Source organism: Pseudopipra pipra, chromosome W (genome assembly GCF_036250125.1).
Source record: "Pseudopipra pipra isolate bDixPip1 chromosome W, bDixPip1.hap1, whole genome shotgun sequence".
Lineage (NCBI taxonomy): Eukaryota > Metazoa > Chordata > Aves > Passeriformes > Pipridae > Pseudopipra > Pseudopipra pipra.
The window spans coordinates 17496730-17517665 of NC_087580.1; the positions used below are offsets into that span (position 1 = coordinate 17496730).

General features: G+C 50.5%; 1 long non-coding RNA gene across 1 annotated transcript; it reads left to right on the forward strand.

Annotated features, from left to right (window-relative positions):
* The first annotated feature begins 217 nt into the window (after positions 1-217).
* On the forward strand, positions 218-1746 carry LOC135406458 (uncharacterized). Its single transcript, XR_010426263.1, has 2 exons — positions 218-619; positions 1608-1746. It is a non-coding gene; the product is annotated as an uncharacterized LOC135406458 (long non-coding RNA).
* Positions 1747-20936: the final 19190 nt, after the last annotated feature.

Genomic DNA, 20936 nt, shown 5'->3' on the forward strand with positions numbered 1-20936 from the left:
GCGCTGGCAGCCACGGCAAAAGGCGGCAGGGGCACCTCGGCGGCAGAGGCACCTCAGCGACAGAGACAACGCCGACAGCTACTTCTGCAGAGCCAGCCAGACTTCTACGGGGATCCCCGGGAGCTGCACGGCGCCCGGAGCAGCCCGGGGAACAGCAGCTCGGCGGTGACTGACTTGCGGGGGAGTTGCCCCGCAGAATCCAGGCATGTCGGTAACTGAGAACAGAAAGCAGAATCTCTCTCTCTTTAGTCCTTCTACTCACTTGTGGATAACTTAAAACTAAAAGATTGTGTTTTACTAAAAGTTAGCATGCAAGAAATTTTAAGAGTTTCCCAGAGAATGAATCTTTATATAAAAGCTTTAGTGAGTTGCCTTGGTTTTAGTCACATTTTACCCCTGTAAAGAACTTCTGCCCAAATTTCGTGTTCAGTCTTAGCAGGAGGAGACATAAGGTTCACACAATAGAGATCATTTGTTGCTTAGCAACTGGGTGGGACTCAAACCACCTCCAGCAGTTTCTCAGAACTAGGGAGAGAGTAGAACTTATACACCAAAAACTACAAATCTGCAAATAAGATAAATGGAAAGCTGGCAGGCTGAGGATTTCCTTGATTCTTAGGTAAAACATCTCTCTATCTTCCTGTTATAAACTGAGAAGTTATTGTGACAGTGGAAATCACATCTTTAGAATTGTATTTAAAAAGGTTTACTCAGCTGATTTTAACATTTGGATGTTAATTTACATTCCTGTCTGATATTATTTCTTTTCCTTGGTCAAGTTTAGTGAATTCATTATTTTTTCCTTTTTTTTTTCTTCTGTGTTTATGACAGAGTTGCAACTTTGAGTTGCATTTCATGTACTGTTTAAGCAATTGTTAATATTCTATTTATAACATAGCAGCAAGTACATTTTTTTTCAGATTTTAATATATATCTTCTGTCGTGGATTCGTACAGTATGTACAGAGCAGTTTGGTCAAACAAAACGTATTATATGTTTTTAAATGTTTTATAACTGCTGATATAGCATACAGCCTCATTGCTTTTCTAAAAACACTACTCAGGCACACACTATGCTGTGAAGTTTGACTTATCTCTCTTGGCACTGATGTTATGTCAACAGTTATACTACATGAATTTCAGATTATTTTTAAAATAACCTAACAAGATGCAAAATGTGTGTGTTTACTTTATACCAATAAAAGAGCAGATTGCTAAATTACACTTTTCCAAAACTATTGATGCGTGAATTAGAACTTTTTATGCCCATTTGATTTATAAAGCAGAAATGTCTGGAGACCACATGATAATCTGTCAGGAAATCAGTAGAGATTGCAATAAAGCTACTAGAGTCAGGTTGAATTTAGTAAAATTTTTCTAGTTTGCCTCCCAATATAACGATCTCAAAGCTAGATTTAGTTAGCTTTACATTCGGGAAATTAATTAAAACCTGTGAGTGATTTAGGATTTTAGTATAATGGGTGTAGTTTTTACCTGTTCTGTGCTGTTGTTCCACAATTATGGAGTTACATGTTCTTACAACTAGTTATTTGTTTTCCTTTGTGCTGCTTATGTTGTGAATTTTGTTCTCTTACCGAAATTTCATAGATAAAAGAACTAAAAACACGAGGAGATGATGTAGATCACATCTAAGGAACTGGCTGCAAGCTGGAATCTGGCCTTCTATATCCTTCTGAACTGCACATGTAGCTTAAGGCTGAGTATTAAACAGAATGATCAAACAGTATTTTTTCACTGTCATAGACTTAAATGCGAACTTTTTCAAAAGATGAGCTTGACAATGACTATAATAACTTGATGGCACAATCAAGTGTGACAGATTCAGGCAGGGGAAGTGCATCTGTCAGTGCATCTACTGCTGAATCTTCTATGGGACTTGCTCATAATATGACCTCAACACAGACATCTGCAGTAAAACACATCCAATTTGGAAACCATGGGCAGCTTTTGCCAATACAAAAAAATACCAACACCTGATGAGGGTTTCTTTCTCAGTGACTTAGCAAATAAGAACTGCTCTCTAGTAAGCAGCTATGAGTTTCAGACACTGGCTGGACATGGAGCAGAATCAACTGTTACAGAATGTCTCCTCAGGTCTGGGGAGAGTAATTTGGAAACAATGCAAGAAACGGATTATGACCAAATATCTGCAGAAGGCATAACAACAGAGACAGATTTTTCCTCACAGGAGACAACATATCGATGTCACCCTTTAGCTGTTGCTGCCAGTGCAAGTTACAGCCAATCTGCAACACCAGTAGAGATGTCTGAAAAAGAGATAATCTGTATGGAAACAAGCACAGATAGTTTGGCAGAGGTTATGCCAGAGGTGCTTTCATTCATATCTCACAAAGAATATGAATCCAAGGATGAAGACTTGTCTTCACTGAAGCATTATGAATTCAAACATACAGTGATGCAGAAATAATTAACCAATTAACCAGTAGTGCAATCAACTTAGAAAAAAAAAAATATATTGGAAATTAAACATGGACAGATTGAAAGTTTACCTGACAATCCAGAAGCCAAAGTCCAAAGTGTAACTGAAGACAGCAGTGGAAAGGATTTTAAAGACATTAGTGTATCTCAGAATCCAAAGAAACCTACTAATATTGTAGCTTGTGAAGTTCAATGTGAGTTTAATACAAATCTGTGCCTGATGCATGAAGAAGTGGACAAAGATGAACTGCAGGAAGCCAGCACTGAGGTAGAACATACTCAGGAATCAAAAGCGCTCCTGCATTCTGGCAGCCAACTTGAACCAAACAGCCTTTGCCAAGGAGAAAAAAGTGAGAAAACAGAAATAGGTCTACCACTGAATGTACACAAACATTCAGCTGTTTGGAAAGCAACTCCACTGCAGACTGCTTGTCACTGGTATCTAGGAAAGAGGAGGATTCTCTCCCCACAACTCATCCAGAGCTGCCAAAAGATCACACTCTGCGAAAAACACCTTTTTTCTCCGTGTTGCCTGTGCAAATTGTGGAGCAGAGGAATGTCTGTTTAGATGCAGATTTAGAAGATGATTTCTTGACTGAGATAGGGCAGACGTGTCACTAAGGGGAAAGGAAGACAATGGAAAACTATAGAACTTTTAACATCCTGAGGCCTAAGGGTTGTCGCTGTATACAACGATCTGTTTCTGTGCTGCTCATGTCACATCAGTGATGTTTGTGAAGATCAGGCAGACTGGTGTGGTTTGGGAACTCTACATCAGACATTAACTATTTTGTAGTGCTTGTATTTTTCTGTGTTTCATCTCAGTAGTGTTACAGTGGGTAGCAAGATTTATTTGGAATCATCATATGACAGAAACCTTTTGGCTTACGAGTCTTCCCAAAATTATATGTGGCTGTGCAATAACAATTTTTGAGGTAAAATTCTATATCATATCCAAACTAGAAAAACTTTGAAAGGGTGAATTGCTTGTCCACTTTGAAAACTACTACCAAGTTGCCAGACAATGCTGTGTATTTGGTATAGGGGTCAGTGATTTAAGAATTTGTAAAACACTTTTGCAAGACAGAAACGGGGAGAGAACAGGTGGCAACCCCCTCAGTTCATTTGCAAAAGTTGTTTCATATGTTAAGGTCTTTTTTGTACACAGGTGTTTGTAGCTGCCTGCATGATGAATGAAACCTTGGAAAGAAAGAACAAGGTTGATGCTGTTTTCTGCAGGTAACAATGGTAACATCAGGAGCTGTTGTGGCTAACAGTTTCCTCAATATTGTTAGAACACAGTTTTTGGAGCACAATTCTTTTTGGTATTATAAGCATAGTTTTTCTTAGTCATATACACCTTTTTAGTGTTTTTTTAAGCACATGAAATTAAGGATTTAAGAGAGTGTACGAACTTTAAAGTAAGTATTACAGGAGCACAATTTGTCAGCATTATGAGCACATTTTAGTGTTGTTAAGGCACAGTATTTTTAGTTTTGTTGGAGCACAATTTTTTAGTATGTTTAAGCATATGATTATAGAAGGTTAAGATCTTAGATTATTCACTGGGTACTGGTGGAGGAAAGTTTACCTGTTTGGTGGAGAAGCTTTAACACCATAAGGTACTAGAGAATTAGTATGGTTTCATTACTCATGAGACACAGTGAAATGAGATTCAAAAATATGTTTGTGTGATGTGTGTTTGAATGATGGTGGCCACCGTGTGAAAGAGAATGAATGAAAATGTATGCATGTATATGTGTGAATATTCACTTACACAAACACTTTTGGATAAACAAATACACCGATACCTTTCCATAAAATGGCAAGAAATCCTGAACAAACTCTCCGGGCTGCAATAGAATGGTATGCAAAGAGTGCAATAGAAACGGAAGATCCAGTGTTAATATACGATCATGTCATTGTGTTATTCAAGGGCCAAGGTGTGAAAAAGAATAACAGAAGACATATGGCCCAGAGTTTAATGGAGTTCCATTTCCAAGGATGTTCTGGACAGAGTGGAAGTTTTAAGAATAAACCCTATATTTAAAGAAGCACTTTTAGGCACACTTTGAGAGCACACATCTTAGGGTCAATAGGTTGTTGAGTTTATTGGTGATGGTGGTGTTGTTGTATGTTTGAGCTTATTGAGATGTTATGGATACAGTAAGGAATGTTACAGAAATGCAATTTAAATTGTTCAAACATCAACGGGGGATTTGTCGGTGGACAGAAATTGTGTGAACAATTTCAGTTGCATTTCTGAGACCTTCCCCTTGGCATGGCTGGGTGCAGAGAGTAAAAAATACTGCGTCACTAATATGGCTACAGGCCTTGTGCCAAGGTGAAGGAGGAGTTGTTCTGGCAGGAAAACAAGTCTTATGGACACCTGCTGATATCCAGCTAGTACTGTACACCACAGTATGTTTTCCTTATGTATCCAATGTAACCTGGGGAAGAATCACATGTCTGTGTGTCACAGGCAGCATATGAGCTGTCTGTCCTCTAATAAAGCGGACATTTTTGCCAATCCCGTGGATTTGTGTGCATTTCTGTCTGACCCCCTCCGCCGTTCCGTAGATATAGTTAACAGTTTTCTTCTGGTTACGGCATAAAAGATTTTATTCCAACACCTGCCTGTGTCTGCCTGGAATGGGGAGGGAGTGCAGGGTGGCCCCAGCAAATGGCAGCAAGCAGATCCAGCAAGGCCCAAAGGGCACCAAGGGCACCCAAAGGGCACCCCGGGCCTGAGTCACGACCAGAGGTGCAGGCTCTCACGCAGGGTCACTCCCCTGTCCCCTTCGCCTGGGGAAGCAGCCCTTTGGCGTGGCAGCCAGGACACATGGGTCCCGTGCAGGACTCGCGCAGACGGCCCCACGCCCAAAGCAGCCCTGAGCAGAGCCTGGGCACCATCCTGCCGCTCTGGGGCTTTGGAAGGCTGCTCCCAGTGAGCCCACCGTGTCCCCGGTCACCCCAGCGCAGCCCCAGACAGGGCTCCTCCGGGCTGCCCTGGGGCTGCATTGGACAGGGCCCATAAGGGAGAGGGAAGAATGCGCTGGCAACCACATGCGGGGCCTCACAGGAGCCCAGGGAGACGACATCCGTAGATCTCGGGGAGGTGACACTCGGAAGGTCTCGACCTCTGTCTTGGGGGGGATGGCGAGCCACTCAGGAGTTGATGGGTCAGGATCAAAGGGCGGGCAGGCTGGGAATGGGCACACTGCTGTGGGGGTTTGCTCCAGGCCTCCTGAGCAGGAGCAAGATGGGGAGGAGACCTCTACAGGCAGCTTGAAGCAACCTCCAGGTCACAGTCCCTGCTTCTCGTGGAGACTTCAACTGCCCTGGCGGCAGCTGGAGAAGCAACACAGCCAAGCACCAAGAGTCCAGCAGGTTCCCAGAAAGCGGTGACGACAACTTCCTGGCCCAGGGGGCTGGAGCCTCTGACAAGCCAAAGGAACGCTGTGCTGCTCCACCTCTTCCTAACACACAGCAAAGACCTTGTTGGAGATGGGAAGGTGCGGGACAGCCGGGGCTGTAGAGACCATGGGATTGTGGTCGTCTGAAATTCCAGCCAGTGGGAAACACAGAAATAGCCAGGAGATCGAGGAGCCGACGAAAAAAAATAAACTTTTATTGCAATAAAAGGGAGACTTCACTGGACAAACCGCAGTGAGGTGGCTCAGCTCAGTGCAGGTCGCAGCCCCCTTTTAGCCCCTTTTTGAGTGGCGGTCTGAAAAATAAAAGTTAGACACGTTCCCAGTATGGGGAACTGGAATAGTTTATTGAACACGAGAACACTATTGTAAAGGCATCTGGGGCTGTATGTTAATGAAGGGGCCAACCTATGTTAATTGGGGAGTTACACAAATTTTTACTGCAATTTCCAAATAGTTAATTTTTCTTCTAGTAGGATTACATGGGGGACAGAGGGATTACAGGGGTTTAGACATGGTTTGATACAATCATCTCAAAAGTCCTTTCTGATTTCTGCTGGAGCCAAGCTTGATCCATGAGGTAGAACTTTAACAGGTCTTCTGAGAAGGGTCCAGCTCCTTCAGATCACGAGGTTTTTGTCAGCCCTTGTTTTCCTTTGCTGAAAGCTGGGTTTGGGTTCCCACACCTTTGCCCCTTTTTTTTTTATTTTTCTAAAAAACAAAAAAACTTGGAAAAAACTTTGATCAAACGTTTGCTAATGCAAGGCAAAATACAAGGGAATACAAATATTACCATAAATGTTTTCTTTAACTAGACTATTAAATTTATCATGCTAACTAAACATGTAATCTAAGTTTTGATTACTATTTTTTTCTGCAACTATCAATGCTTTGATCTATCGGTTCAGAGTGAGGTAATAACAAATTCTATAGCTGCATTTTAGAAGCAAATGTATTCTTAAATGGATCTAACAAGAAATATTGCAGTCTTACTTTTCATACCACAAGTGAAATTAATTTTAACATGGAAGCTCCTTTTTCAAGGCAATGTACAGCCTTTTATATACCTGAGATGGAAAGTATGATTATGTAAAGGCATTGTGTGTCAGAATAGTTTGGGCCACAAGGTTTGGCATTATAAAGGCATGTGAAGGAATCATAGCTGTTTTAAGGCATTCTGCATATTGCTACATAAATTATTTTCTTAAACTTAGCACTAACATTAAAAGCATTAAACCAATCAAAAAGACTATTAGATACTTTTGGATATAGAAAAGTAAACAAGGAACAAAATGCAAGAAGGAAGAATTCCCAACAATGCTAAACTAAATAACTCTGGATTAATATAAAACTTGTTTAAACAACTTAACTTATTTCTATTATTTCTTATTAGAAATTACTCTTATAAAATCTTTTTTAAGCTATTCTCTAAAGATTCTGTTGACTTATAAGCGATTGATTTTGAACCAAACTTAATAACTTGATGACTTCAGGGTTCGTGTGCTCCTGACTTTTACCTGAAAGTGTTTTTTAGTGTTTGTTTTTGAAAACTTTTATTTAACCTAAAACATTTCTGCAAATGAAATTCTATTCAACTCAGGATGATATGTTTTCTGTTCTTTATCTAAGGGTGTTTGTGCATGTGTGAGGTAATGTGCATTTGTGTATAAATCAGAACATATTAATTATTGTATTTTCGCACGCATGCGTACATTCACACATTCATACTCGATGGCCATCGAACACACATCATACAAACATACTTTTGGGTTTCATTTTACAGTGTCTTTTGGTTATGAACTGAGAAATTGGCGTTTTTTGTTTCTCACCCTTAGATTAGTAATATATGTTTTCTGTTTTTTATGATAGTATAACCTGTAAAAACATAAGCATATTTTACTTCATGTTTAATTTAAATTTCAAATACATATGAACATTCCTATAGTTCAAGGATAAAATATATACTTCTTCTATTTTTAAGGCAAATATATGTCTTTCTGCGTTAATTTGGCTTTTGGACTTAAGGAAAATTGTTATTGTGAGAACTTTAAAATTTTCAAAAATACAGCTATGCATACATTTAAAAACAATTTTGGCTATTAGCTATGGAAGGGTATCTTCATTCAGCAAAGGGTCTTTGCTTTCCTTCGCTTTTCCCTTTTTTTTTTTCTTTCTTTGTTTTTGCGCAGGGGGACAATCTCTCCATTGGTAGCGTTTTGTTCGCCTTACTCACACTGTTAAACTGAAACAGTTAGATTAATAAACAAAAGGGTTTCTAAAAAAAGACCAGTTCTTAGTTTAGGCTGCAAAGAAAAAGGAAAAAAGTCAAGGAAGGGGGTTTTTGCTGCCTCGACTACTGCTGAAATCGGCAGCTTTGTGTCTGCCCCACTCCGTTTGTCTCTCGGGTCCCTCTGTTCCTGGGTTTCTCTCGTGCTGCTGCCGCTGGGCTTCCGCTCGCTCCCTCCTTCGCCGACGGTCCCGCTTGGGCTCTTTCCTCCCTCGGACCTTTCCCGGAGCCCCCCAGGGATTCTGTGGGATCCTCTTCTCCGCTCACGCTCCATAGCCCCGGTTTTTGCATACCTCCTGCTCTGCTTGTCTTTGTTTTTCCCGGTGCCTCTTTCGATTCCGGGTCCTTCCTGCCTTCTGAGTGGTTCCCGCTGGGGTCCCGCTGCTGCTTCCGCCGGCGCGGGTCTCTCGATCTCGTTGTTTGCTGGGGCGCCGGAGGTGGTGGTCCTTCCTCAGGGACCTGCTCCTGGGTGTTGACCTCGCGCCTCTGGCCGCTGCTTGGCTGCTGCTGCTGAGCGCGGTAGCGGGCGGCGATACAGGAACTTGCCGAGGCAGCGCGGCAGTTCGCTGGCGCTGGCTTCCACCCTGACCCTGCCCGGGGTGGCTGCAGCGGCGGTGGCCATGGTTCTGTCTCACACGGCTCTCTCCGGGCAGCGTGTGTCGGGCTGCAGTGTGCTTGTGCGCTCCGCTCAGGGGCTGGGGCCCGTCCCGGGGAGCAGCTGCTGAGGTTTGTTGGAGACGGGAAGGTCCGGGACAGCCGGGGCTGTAGGGACCATGGGATTGTGGTCGTCTGAAATTCCAGCCAGTGGGAAACACAGAAATAGCCAGGAGATTGAGGAGCCGACGAAAAAAAAATAAACTTTTATTGCAATAAAAGGGAGACTTCACTGGACAAACCGCAGTGAGGTGGCTCAGCTCAGTGGAGGTCGCAGCCCCCTTTTAGCCCCTTTGAGTGGCGGTCTGAAAAATAAAAGCTAGACACGATCCCAGTATGGGGAACTGGAATAGTTTATTGAACACGAGAACACTATTTTAAAGGCATCTGGGGTTGTATGTTAATGAAGGGGACAACCTATGTTAATTGGGGAGTTACACAAATTTTTACTGCAATTTCCAAATAGTTAATTTTTCTTCTAGTAGGCCTTGAGCCTCTTCAGGGATCTTCTTCCTTCTTGCCTGAAATCCTTTTTTCCCCTCACTCACTGCTCTTGCTGCCCAGCCTCACTTCCTGCAACACCTTCACCCATTTTCAGTCTGGTTCTCTCACTACTTCTTTTAATCCCCAGCTTTTCTCCAGAACAGCCAATTGACATCCACAGAATCACTACGCCCAGAAGCGCCAGGAGAGCTCCACAAGTTCAGAAGTTCAAGTGGGCAGAACCCCTCTTGGACATCCCCTTCCCTGCTTGGAACATCTGATTCCACGGGAGGAGCCAGATGCTGAGCAGTCCCGAAAGCCCTCGTTTTCTAGACAGGAGCTCAACTCCAACAGATCACAGCACAGACCTATAAAGCGCCTTTGACCCCGAGCGGACAGAACCCTGTTCTTCTTGTCCGCACTTGTCTTCCCATGGAATGGAGAGCCGAAAAAAACCTCTCCAGGGTAGGGCCAGAACTGACAGGTTTACGGCAGAGGGGCAGAAATTGCCCTGTCATTGCCTCCAGGATGATATGCTTGCTCCAGGATCCTTCCATCAGGGAGCTTTTGTCGGATTGTTTGGTCAATTTTAGGTCAATTTCTATGGCTTTCAGCAATGTCAGCTTCCAGTGGTGAGAAGTCATGAGAGTAGTCCCCAGAATCGGGTGATGCCCCTTGGTAACAAGACTTTGTGTTTAAGTGGCAAATGTTTTTATTCACCTCCTGGCTTCTGCAGAAGTCTCCTGTTTTTCAAGACTCCTAGACTCCTAGAGCAGTTGGTGTTGGAAGGAAGGGACCTGAAAGCTCATCTGCTTCCAACCACCCCTCTGCCACGGGCAGGGACACCTTCCGCTAGACCAGTGTCGTGGTTTGAACCTTGTTTTCCCCCAGAGGGCTGAGAAAAAGTGGTAGACCCCAAGGGGTGGAAACCCTTGGAAGTTTTGAAGTTCTGTCCAATGGGCGCTCCTGCAGAAATGTAAACATATCACAACCAGACCGGAAGAGATGAGTTGTAGTTTGGGTTGTAGTAGGAGAGGTGGCCATGTTGTGATCCACGAGGTAGGGGCTCTGTGCCCCTTGGGGCCTCTGGCCCCCTCCCAGCCCCGGCTGGGGGGCTGCAGGGACCTGGAACAGCATAAGCTGGGCTAGGTGCCTGTAGTTATGCCGGAAGATGCTTTTCTCCATGGGCACAGAGCAGCAACTGACGCTGACCAGAGAAACGGTGGCAGAGAGCCAGGACTGATAAGACCTGAACTGAAGGAGCAGCAGAAACAACATGCAGCGCCGGAGAGAAGACTTCTGGAAAGGGAGGAGAAAGAGAGCCAGCAGCAGAGAGAGAGAGTTTGGGGTAAGACTGTACCAGCCCCTCAAACTCCTTTGAGACCTCCGAGAAAGGAGGAGTAGACGGACTCCTATTTTAGAGGAGCCTTGGAGGACAGCAGCACTAGAGAGAGAGAGAGAGAGGAGCTGAGAAGCTCAGAGACGTCCTGGAGCTGGACCGGGACGGCCAGATGGAATGCAGGGGGGAGTGACCTTGGCTCCCCCCCTCGCACTGCTGCCACGGTGGCAGCCTGAGAGACAGGGCACAGAGGCCCTGCAAAAGATACCAGACCGTCACGAAGACCCCCCTGTGTCTTCGTGATATGACGTGGTGAAACGACCTTGTCTGGGGTTACGAAGCCCACGGAAGAACCCTCAGTTGAGGCGATGGGGCCGAGGGAGGTTGGATATCTCCCTCGTTGAGTGCTGGCAGAAAGCCAGCTATCAGCTGCTGCATGTGGAGAAGACAGACAGACTGCTGCCTCAGAAGATGCTGCTGCTCAGAGACTGGAAGGGATCTATCCTTCTTTCCCTCCTAGACTTTTATTCGGAGGGGAGAAGAGATCTGATCCATTGTAAATACTATATGTCATAGTAGAGATAGTTGTGATCGTGTGTATAATGTGATATGGTATTTATATGTACAGTCATTGTAATATATTCCCTTTTCCCCCACTTTGAGTCTGGCATGTTCTGTCTGGAAAAACCCATCTCACATTGGGTTGAGATGTGGGAGGGGGGATGGACCTAGGGAATTGGATTTGGGGACTATCTCAAACCATGACAACCAGCTTGCTCCAAGCCGCGTCCAACCTGGCCCTGAACAATTCCAGGGATGGGGCAGCCACAGCTTCTCTGGACAACCTGTGCCAGGGCCCCACCACTCTCCCCGGGAAGGCTTTCTTTCCCATATGCCATCTAAGCCTGCCCTCTGCCAGCGCCAAGCCATTGCCCCTTGGTCTGTCGCTCCAGTCCCTTGTAAACAGTCTCTCTTAGCCAAAGCCTTCTTGGTCCTCCCTGTTGTGTTGCAAAATTTGCAAGCTGACGTTGTGCCAGGTGGCACCAGCCAAGCCCTGAACCAGGTGCAGGACCTTGCACTTGAGGTCTGAGGTCACTGGGGCTGTTGAGCCTGGAGAAGAGGAGACTGAGGTCAGATCTCCTGGGGGGCTGCAGCTTCCTGCCAAGGGGCAGCGACCATTTCTGCTCTGTGGGACCAGGGACAGGAGCCGAGGGAACGGCCGGAGCTGTGTCAGCGGAGGCTTAGGTTGGACATTAGGAAAAGGTGCTTTCCCCGGAGGGTGGTCGGGCACTGGAACGGGCTGCCCAGGGCAGTGGTCACGGCCCCAAGGCTGCCAGAGCTCAAGGAGCGTTTGGACAACGCTCTCAGGCACACGGTGGGATGGCTGTGCTGTCCTGCACAGGGCCAGGAGTTGGACTGGGCGACCCTTGTGGGTCCCTTCCAAGGCAGGATGTTATGTGATTCGAGCTCTTTGGTTAAGGCTTCCTCTGGCCAGGAAGAGCTGGCAAAGCTGTTGGGGGTGGGGCAGAAGAAGGGAAGCCCCAGCATTACTGCTGTCTCTATGACACAATGGGAGGCCCGACATTCCATCCCTGGAGACGCTCCAAGAGGAGCATCCAGACCTGTGTCCAGTCAACAGAAGCGACCGGCCACCGAGCGTGACGGACCATGGCCCTGTCAGCTCTGTGGCGCCGCTCTGTGAGCTGGAGATCAGCCCTGACCCGGCTCGTGCAGCTCTTCCGCTCCCCCCAAAGCTCCGGCACCAAAGGTGAGGACAGAGCCTGACCCCGAAAGCCCCGCAGTGCACGGTGGGGACATTCACAGCCCTTCCTCCCCTGCACCTCGCCCTCCTCCTCCTCCTCCTCAGTCCTCTCAGCGCCTGATGGCCCCAGCTCGGGATGTGACTTCCAGGCTTTGCTCTTTCTCACAGGCTCAGCCAACCTGCCTCCACCAGCCCCACTGGCAAGCAGCCCTGGCGTTCCTGTTCCATCCAACAATGCCCAGGGGGGGCCCCAGGGCAGTGGGAAGCCCCTGGCTGGGGCAGACCAACGTGCCCCCCAGGGTCAACTGCAGCCCTACCACCATCAGGGGAGAGCAGTGGCCCCGGTCCCAGCAGTGCGGCACAGCCAGCGCAGCCCTGCCAGCTCAGCCAACCCCTCCGGGACACCCCTGGGCAGTGGCAGCCCCCCAGACGGGAGCACCCCCATGGATGTGGACGTCACCCCGGCACTTAACATCAGCCTGGCCAGTGACGTCTCCATGGAGGAGGACGCCCCCCGCGGCTGCGACCTCTCACTGGCCACCGACGTCCCCATGGAGGAGGACACCGCCCGCGGCTGCGACCTCTCGCTGGTCAGCGACGTCCCCATGGAGGAGGACGCCCCCCGAGGCTGTGACCTCTCGCTGGCCAGCGATGTCCCCATGGAGGAGGACACCTCCCCGCCCAGGCACACCACCGCCAGCCACTCAGCCGCACCCCAGCTCCAAGCCACCAGGGAGCCTGGGGTGACTCCAACCAGCCGCGCTCTGCTGAGTGGGAAGGTCCTGCCGCAGGGGACTCAGGGGCACTTGGCTTCCTCCCCGGGGGCTGCAGGGACCAGCCAGGATGGTGGCAGCAGCGTCCCCGCGCCCACGAACAGTGGAGACGCCAAGCTGGAAAGGCGGGGGGCGAAGAGGAAGGGGGGCTCTGAGCCAGGGCCTGCCATGAAGATCAAGGCTCCCGCAGCCGGGGCTGGGGCAGGAAGATTGGCTTAGGCCTGTTAAAGGGATAGGTCGTTTGGGGACCTATCCCTGTTTGAGGGATAGGTCGTTTGGGGACCTATCCCAGGTTGAGGCATAGATCGTTTGGGGATCTATGCCAGTTGGAGGGATAGATCGTTTGGGGATCTATCCCAGCGGGAGGGAGGGAGGGTGTTTATGTGGGGAAGATGTAGATAGAGATGTAGGGAAGATGTAGAGATAGATGTAGACGTAGATGTCGGTGGACAGAAATTGTGTGAACAATTTCAGTTGCATTTCTGAGACCTTCCCCTTGGCATGGCTGGGTGCAGAGAGTAAAAAAATACTGCACCACTTCTATGGCTGCAGGCCTTGTGCCAAGGTAAAGGAGGAGTTGTTCTGGCAGGAAAACAAGGCTTATGGACACCTGCTGATATCCAATTAGTACTGTACACCACAGTATGTTTGCCTTATGTATCCAATGTAACCTGGGGAAGAACCACATGTCTGTGTGTCGCAGGCAGCATATGAGCTGTCTGTCCTCTAATAAAGTGGACATTTTTGCCAATCCTGTTGATTTGTGTGCATTTCTGTCTGACCCCCTCCGCCGTTCCGTAGATATAGTTAACAGTTTTCTTCTGGTTACGGAAGAAAAGATTTTATTCCAACACCTGCCTGTGTCTGCCTGGAATGGGGAGGGAGTGCAGGGTGGCCCCAGCAAATGGCAGCAAGCAGATCCAGCAAGGCCCAAAGGGCACCAAGGGCACCCAAAGGGCACCCCAGGCCTGAGTCACTGCCAGAGGTGCAGGCTCTCACGCAGGGTCACTCCCCTGTCCCCTTCGCCTGGGGAAGCAGCCCTTTGGCGTGGCAGCCAGGACACATGGGTCCCGTGCAGGACTCGCGCAGACGGCCCCACGCCCAAAGCAGCCCTGAGCAGAGCCTGGGCACCATCCTGCCGCTCTGGGGCTTTGGAAGGCTGCTCCCAGTGAGCCCACCGTGTCCCCGGTCACCCCAGCGCAGCCCCAGACAGGGCTCCTCCGGGCTGCCCTGGGGCTGCATTGGACAGGGCCCATAAGGGAGAGGGAAGAATGCGCTGGCAACCACATGCGGGGCCTCACAGGAGCCCAGGGAGACGACATCCGTAGATCTCGGGGAGGTGACACTCGGAAGGTCTCGACCTCTGTCTTGGGGGGGATGGCGAGCCACTCAGGAGTTGATGGGTCAGGATCAAAGGGTGGGCAGGCTGGGAATGGGCACACTGCTGTGGGGGTTTGCTCCAGGCCTCCTGAGCAGGAGCAAGATGGGGAGGAGACCTCTACAGGCAGCTTGAAGCAGCCTCCAGGTCACAGTCCCTGCTTCTCGTGGAGACTTCAACTGCCCTGGCGGCAGCTGGAGAAGCAACACAGCCAAGCACCAAGAGTCCAGCAAGTTCCCGGAAAGCGGTGACGACAACTTCCTGGCCCAGGGGGCTGGAGCCTCTGACAAGCCAAAGGAACGCTGTGCTGCTCCACCTCTTCCTAACACACAGCAAAGACCTTGTTGGAGATGGGAAGGTGCGGGACAGCCGGGGCTGTAGAGACCATGGGATTGTGGTCGTCTGAAATTCCAGCCAGTGGGAAACACAGAAATAGCCAGGAGATCGAGGAGCCGACGAAAAAAAATAAACTTTTATTGCAATAAAAGGGAGACTTCACTGGACAAACCGCAGTGAGGTGGCTCAGCTCAGTGCAGGTCGCAGCCCCCTTTTAGCCCCTTTGAGTGGCGGTCTGAAAAATAAAAGCTAGACACGATCCCAGTATGGGGAACTGGAATAGTTTATTGAACACGAGAACACTATTGTAAAGGCATCTGGGGCTGTATGTTAATGAAGGGGACAACCTATGTTAATTGGGGAGTTACACAAATTTTTACTGCAATTTCCAAACAGTTAATTTTTCTTCTAGTAGGATTACATGGGGGACAGAGGGATTACAGGGGTTTAGACATGGTTTGATACAATCATCTGAAACGTCCTTTCTGATTTCTGCTGGAGCCAAGCTTGATCCATGAGGTAGAACTTTAACAGGTCTTCTGAGAAGGGTCCAGCTCCTTCAGATCACGAGGTTTTTGTCAGCCCTTGTTTTCCTTTGCTGAAAGCTGGGTTTGGGTTCCCACACCTTTGCCCGCAGCGCTGCTCCCTGCCCGTTTCTCCACTGGCTGAGATACTCTGGGCTTACAGGCTTCCCGACACGCCTGCTCTGTGCCCCCCACTACGTCCCGATGAGGTGGCTCGGAAGGCCACTGCCATTTTTCAAAGTGGAGGCCGCTTCAAAAGGGAGGACGTGGCCACCTGAGACCTTCTGTGCTGCTGACTGGGCCCCCTGTCTCCGGGCAAACGGCACCTCTTGGGAACTGACAACTGAGCAACCAGTGACTTGTCGCTTCTCACTGCCAACCGTGACTGCACTACACCCTTTGCAAGAGCACCTTCCTAGTGCTAAGAGTGGAGCTCGGGACGGCGGGAGGAGGAAGCAAGGCAGCCTGTAAGACTAGAAGCGTGGAGCTGAGGAGAGCTGCCTTGAGCCTCTTCAGGGATCTTCTTCCTTCTTGCCTGAAATCCCTTTTTTCCCCTCACTCACTGCTCTTGCTGCCCAGCCTCACTTCCTGCAACACCTTCACCCATTTTCAGTCTGGTTCTCTCACTACTCCTTTTAATCCCCAGCTTTTCTCCAGAACAGCCAATTGACATCCACGGAATCACTACGCCCAGAAGCGCCAGGAGAGCTCCACAAGTTCAGAAATTCAAGTGGGCAGAACCCCTCTTGGACATCCCCTTCCCTGCTTGGAACATCTGATTCCACGGGAGGAGCCAGATGCTGAGCAGTCCCGAAAGCCCTCGTTTTCTAGACAGGAGCTCAACTCCAACAGATCACAGCACAGACCTATAAAGCGCCTTTGACCCTGAGCGGACAGAACCCTGTTCTTCTTGTCCGCACTTGTCTTCCCGTGGCATGGAGAGCCGAAAAAAACCTCCCCAGGGCAGGGCCAGAACTGACAGGTTTACGGCAGAGGCGCAGAAATTGCCCTGTCATTGCCTCCAGGATGATATGCTTGCTCCAGGATCCTTCCATCAGGGAGCTTTTGTCGGATTGTTTGGTCAATTTTAGGTCAATTTCTATGGCTTTCAGCAATGTCAGCTTCCAGTGGTGAGAAGTCATGAGAGTAGTCCCCAGAATAAGGTGATGCCCCTTGGTAACAAGACTTTGTGTTTAAGTGGCAAATGTTTTTATTCACCTCCTGGCTTCTGCAGAAGTCTCCTGTTTTTCAAGACTCCTAGAGCAGTTGGTGTTGGAAGGAAGGGACCTGAAAGCTCATCTGCTTCCAACCACCCCTCTGCCACGGGCAGGGACACCTTCCGCTAGACCAGCTTGCTCCAAGCCGCGTCCAACCTGGCCCTGAACACTTGCAGGGATGGGGCAGCCACAGCTTCTCTGGACAACCTGTGCCAGGGCCCCACCACTCTCCCCGCGAAGGCTTTCTTTCCCATATGCCATCTAAGCCTGCCCTCTGCCAGCGCCAAGCCATTGCCCCTTGGTCTGTCGCTCCAGTCCCTTGGAAACAGTCTCTCTTAGCCAAAGCCTTCTTGGTCCTCCCTGTTGTGTTGCAAAATTTGCAAGCTGATGTTGTGCCAGGTGGCACCAGCCAAGCCCTGAGCCAGGTGCAGGACCTTGCACTTGAGGTCTGAGGTCACTGGGGCTGTTGAGCCTGGAGAAGAGGAGACTGAGGTCAGATCTCCTGGGGGGCTGCAGCTTCCTGCCAAGGGGCAGCGACCATTTCTGCTCTGTGGGACCAGGGACAGGAGCCGAGGGAACGGCCGGAGCTGTGTCAGCGGAGGCTTAGGTTGGACATTAGGAAAAGGTGCTTTCCCTGGAGGGTGGTCGGGCACTGGAACGGGCTGCCCAGGGCAGTGGTCACGGCCCCAAGGCTGCCAGAGCTCAAGGAGCGTTTGGACAACGCTCTCAGGCACACGGTGGGATGGCTGTGCTGTCCTGCACAGGGCCAGGAGTTGGACTGGGCGACCCTTGTGGGTCCCTTCCAAGGCAGGATGTTATGTGATTCGAGCTCTTTGGTTAAGGCTTCCTCTGGCCAGGAAGAGCTGGCAAAGCTGTTGGGGGTGGGGCAGAAGAAGGGAAGCCCCAGCATTACTGCTGTGTCTATGACACAATGGGAGGCCCGACATTCCATCCCTGGAGACGCTCCAAGAGGAGCATCCAGACCTGTGTCCAGTCAACAGAAGCGACCGGCCACCGAGCGTGACTGACCATGGCCCTGTCAGCTCTGTGGCGCCGCTCTGTGAGCTGGAGATCAGCCCTGACCCGGCTCGTGCAGCTCTTCCGCTCCCCCCAAAGCTCCGGCACCAAAGGTGAGGACAGAGCCTGACCCCGAAAGCCCCGCAGTGCACGGTGGGGACATTCACAGCCCTTCCTCCCCTGCACCTCGCCCTCCTCCTCCTCCTCCTCAGTCCTCTCAGCGCCTGACGGCCCCAGCTCGGGATGTGACTTCCAGGCTTTGCTCTTTCTCACAGGCTCAGCCAACCTGCCTCCACCAGCCCCACTGGCAAGCAGCCCTGGCGTTGCTGTAACATCCAACACTGCCCGGGGGGGGCCCCAGGGCAGTGGGAAGCCCCTGGCTGGGGCAGACCAACGTGCCCCCCAGGGTCAACTGCAGCCCTACCACCATCAGGGGAGAGCAGTGGCCCCGGTCCCAGCAGCACGGCACAGCCAGCGCAGCCCTGCCAGCTCAGCCAACCCCTCCGGGACACCCCTGGGCAGTGGCAGCCCCCCAGACGGGAGCACCCCCATGGATGTGGACGTCACCCCGGCACTTAACATCAGCCTGGCCAGTGACGTCTCCATGGAGGAGGACGCCCCCCGCGGCTGCGACCTCTCACTGGCCACCGACGTCCCCATGGAGGAGGACACCGCCCGCGGCTGTGACCTCTCGCTGGCCAGCGACGTCTCCATGGAGGAGGACGCCCCCCGAGGCTGCGACCTCTCGCTGGCCAGCGATGTCGCCATGGAGGAGGACACCTCCCCGCCCAGGCACACCACCGCCAGCCCCTCAGCCGCACCCCAGCTCCAAGCCACCAGGGAGCCTGGGGTGACTCCAACCAGCCGCGCTCTGCTGAGTGGGAAGGTCCTGCCGCAGGGGACTCAGGGGCACTTGGCTTCCTCCCCGGGGGCTGCAGGGACCAGCCAGGATGGTGGCAGCAGCGTCCCCGCGCCCACGGACAGTGGCGACACCAAGCTGGAAAGGCGGGGGGCGAAGAGGAAGGGGGGCTCTGAGCCAGGGCCTGCCATCAAGATCAAGGCTCCCGCAGCCGGGGCTGGGGCAGGAAGATTGGCTTAGGCCTGTTAAAGGGATAGGTCGTTTGGGGACCTATCCCTGTTTGAGGGATAGGTCGTTTGGGGACCTATCCCAGGTTGAGGCATAGATCGTTTGGGGATCTATGCCAGTTGGAGGGATAGATCGTTTGGGGATCTATCCCAGCGGGAGGGAGGGAGGGTGTTTATGTGGGGAAGATGTAGATAGAGATGTAGGGAAGATGTAGAGATAGATGTAGACGTAGATGTCGGTGGACAGAAATTGTGTGAACAATTTCAGTTGCATTTCTGAGACCTTCCCCTTGGCATGGCTGGGTGCAGAGAGTAAAAAATACTGCGCCACTTCTATGGCTGCAGGCCTTGTGGCAAGGTGAAGGAGGAGTTGTTCTGGCAGGAAAACAAGGCTTATGGACACCTGCTGATATCCAATTAGTACTGTACACCACAGTATGTTTGCCTTATGTATCCAATGTAACCTGGGGAAGAACCACATGTCTGTGTGTCATAGGCAGCATATGAGCTGTCTGTCCTCTAATAAAGCGGACATTTTTGCCAATCCTGTTGATTTGTGTGCATTTCTGTCTGACCCCCTCCGCCGTTCCGTAGATATAGTTAACAGTTTTCTTCTGGTTACGGAAGAAAAGATTTTATTCCAACACCTGCCTGTGTCTGCCTGGAATGGGGAGGGAGTGCAGGGTGGCCCCAGCAAATGGCAGCAAGCAGATCCAGCAAGGCCCAAAGGGCACCAAGGGCACCCAAAGGGCACCCCGGGCCTGAGTCACTGCCAGAGGTGCAGGCTCTCACGCAGGGTCACTCCCCTGTCCCCTTCGCCTGGGGAAGCAGCCCTTTGGCGTGGCAGCCAGGACACATGGGTCCCGTGCAGGACTCGCGCAGACGGCCCCACGCCCAAAGCAGCCCTGAGCAGAGCCTGGGCACCATCCTGCCGCTCTGGGGCTTTGGAAGGCTGCTCCCAGTGAGCCCACCGTGTCCCCGGTCACCCCAGCGCAGCCCCAGACAGGGCTCCTCCGGGCTGCCCTGGGGCTGCATTGGACAGGGCCCATAAGGGAGAGGGAAGAATGCGCTGGCAACCACATGCGGGGCCTCACAGGAGCCCAGGGAGACGACATCCGTAGATCTCGGGGAGGTGACACTCGGAAGGTCTCGACCTCTGTCTTGGGGGGGATGGCGAGCCACTCAGGAGTTGATGGGTCAGGATCAAAGGGCGGGCAGGCTGGGAATGGGCACACTGCTGTGGGGGTTTGCTCCAGGCCTCCTGAGCAGGAGCAAGATGGGGAGGAGACCTCTACAGGCAGCTTGAAGCAGCCTCCAGGTCACAGTCCCTGCTTCTCGTGGAGACTTCAACTGCCCTGGTGCTTTCCCCGGAGGGTGGTCGGGCACTGGAACGGGCTGCCCAGGGCAGTGGTCACGGCCCCAAGGCTGCCAGAGCTCAAGGAGCGTTTGGACAACGCTCTCAGGCACACGGTGGGATGGCTGTGCTGTCCTGCACAGGGCCAGGAGTTGGACTGGGCGACCCTTGTGGGTCCCTTCCAAGGCAGGATGTTATGTGATTCGAGCTCTTTGGTTAAGCCTTCCTCTGGCCAGGAAGAGCTGGCAAAGCTGTTGGGGGTGGGGCAGAAGAAGGGAAGTGTGGCAGGAAGAATGTAGCAATGAACCATGGGAGTTGTGGTCTCCCGGGTTCTCAGACAATATTTGATTGTCTTTGGTTAGAGGGTCACGTGACATGTTCAGGCGTGGTATTTAAACCTAGGCAGTTTGAATAAATGGTATTTCTGCTCTGGCACTTGTTCGTGTCAGAGTGGGGTTCGTGCCTTGAACAGCACCTCAAATGGAGCCCGAACAGGGTCTTCAGCAGGTTACCGGCAACCAGGAGCAGAAGCTCTGGGGAACCTGTCCGGGGGTGTCCATATCGCCAAAACCAAAAGGAAGAAAAGAAAGAATTCAGCGCGCTGGGTTACCTCTGCAAAAAGGAACAAAAAAGGAAGAAAAAAGGACCAGAAGAAAGGACAACAGAGCTTCCGCACAGAGGTAACCAAAAATTGGCGAATATGGGAGGGTGGTTTACCCGTCAGGAGGGAATTACTCCAAAAATCAAACAAACAGCAGAAGCTGTCTCTCAACTTTTACAAGAACAACCATAGAAGAAAGTAAGTTATGGGACTTGTTATATTGGATTTCGTT